Below are 2482 nucleotides of genomic sequence, written 5' to 3' on the forward strand. Positions count from 1 at the left end.
TATATAAAATATACGTATACATTTGAAGAAAGTTTTCCAATTATGAAAAATTTGTCACACCCCTCCATCCTCTTTATTTATTATGTGTCACATTAGCATATTTTAAAAAATAGTGTGAGATCTACTAACATTAATTTGAGGTTCACTAATATTTACGAAAACATATTTATAGTACGAACAAATAGAGTATGGTACTCTCGTAATATTATAAATTTTTTCAGGGCACATTTGTGAATCATACTTGTTTTCATCTTCCTTACTTCAACTTATGCTCTCAACTTTCTATTATTTTGATTATGATTTTTTTCCTGCAAATATAAACCTCCAAATTTACCTATTGTATGTGTTTATATTTGTTCACTTAAGCAACACATATAATATAAGTAGACACGAAAAAAATTTGTCCATGAATTTGTTGGTCACATTTACCAAATCGTAATCAAAATTGGTGTAATCGTAATGGAATTTCATTGATGGATCAATTGTAATGAGCTGAATCTAAATGTAATTGGATTGTTTTTTTATCGCATTTACTTAGAATTATGAATTTTGTCACGATAACAGTAAAGATGTCAAAATTCATAATTTTTTATTTAGAACAATAACAATAATGATAATCGTATCGGTAAAGGTAACAATAGATATAATTCCGAGACGCGATTGGATTGGGCACATTTTACTTGTCAATTAGTTTGTGTTATTTGATTGCAAATTTGGAAGTGGACCCTATGTGTCAGATGTAGAACACAAGTTAACCACACAAAACAATAATCAAATGGGACCAACTTTTCATATTACCATCAATTTATTACTTTTTCAATAGGGCAAACATTGTTTAATTGTAAAAATATTCGGTTGTTTTGAAAATAAAAAAACTTCAAAATTGAAGAATTAAAATGAAAACTTTTAAAGTTTGAAGATGTAACTGAAATCAATATCATGATTTTAATTATTTTGAAAAAGTAATAATAACGATGATAATTTAATTAAAAAAAAGTTATAATTTAACAAAATAATAATAATTTAGAGAGTTTCTCCGGGCGGTCCGCTGGAGGATCCGATCCGATTCGATCATATAATTGACGAAACACACCGACAATTCGACGTCTCAATAAAATTATTTATATTAAAAAAAAAGTTATATATAATTATTATAATAATATTTAATGAACAATAACGTTGTAGGTGGGACCCACACAAGTTTCTCAAATTTCACAACTGTTTCTCTTTGTTTTGCTTTTGTTTTTTTCAAGGTTTAATTTAAAATATTTCCAGTCCGTTTTTTTACGTTTTGTGATGGCTTAAAATAACCCCTCCAAACTTTACGGTAAAAAATTGAGTTAAGAAATGGAAAGGAATGTGCCCTAGAATGTTTAGGTTCATAAGAATATAAAATTTACTTAAATAAATAAATAAATAACGGTTTTATTCTTAAAATTTATTAGAAATAATGATTTAAGGCCTTTTGAATTTATCCTTTTATAACTAATTAAAAAATATGTTTTTAAAAACTTTAAAAACTAATCCTAAAAGATTAATTAGTCTATAGAACTTCATAGTTCAGAGATTAGAATGGAGTAAAGAATATTGGAGTTGTAAATTCACCGGGGTTGATTTGTTGGAATTAAAAACTCTGGAGTTTAATTCAAATTTTATTATACAAAGATTTAGTTGGAGAATTCAAACCTCTAAATTTTGGAGGGCATAGATCTTAACCAATTACACTATCTTGGTTGATTTAATCTCTAAAGTTCGTGAATAAAGTTCGTCCTTTGTTAGTTTATCGGTCTACATTTATAAAAGTTCTCATTAAATTATAACATTTTTTTTTTCATGATAGAAGCTACATTGTCATCAACTAGAATTCTTTGATTAAATGTTAGAAAATTAAAAGGTATGAGAATTAAATTGATCTATCATAAGGTGAATACAAGATGCATTCATTATCTTTAATTCTAAGTAGGACTAGTAACGATATAAAATTTCATTGACATGTCGATATTTCCACGTTTTTATGAGTTTGACATTATCATAAAGAATGAATCAATATTTCAATTATATCATAGAAAAGTTCACGAAAAGTAAAAAATAAGTAATAAAATATAACTAATGTATATCATATTACATGTAAATTAATTTTTTGAGAAATATTAATTTTATCGATAGTAGACATCTATATTTTTAAACCTTTCAAGTATAATTAGTTCAAATATTCCTTTTATCAGGCAACTAATAATTTAATCACCGTCTAAATTTTTTTTAGAAAATCAATTATGAGAAAAAAAATTCTCATATCCCCACTCGCCAACCTACCTTAAACAGTGATATTGTCTGCTCCTTTTAAAAACATGAAAATACCTCCTTTGTCATCCAAATATTGGTGGCAAAAAGAATCATGTCATTTTCCTAATCAAACATTTTAATAACAATATTGAATATTATCTAAAACTATAACAAATTAACAACCTATAAATATTTAATA

The sequence above is a fragment of the Benincasa hispida genome, chromosome 8, assembly GCF_009727055.1.
Source record: "Benincasa hispida cultivar B227 chromosome 8, ASM972705v1, whole genome shotgun sequence".
Classification (NCBI taxonomy): Eukaryota; Viridiplantae; Streptophyta; class Magnoliopsida; order Cucurbitales; family Cucurbitaceae; genus Benincasa; species Benincasa hispida.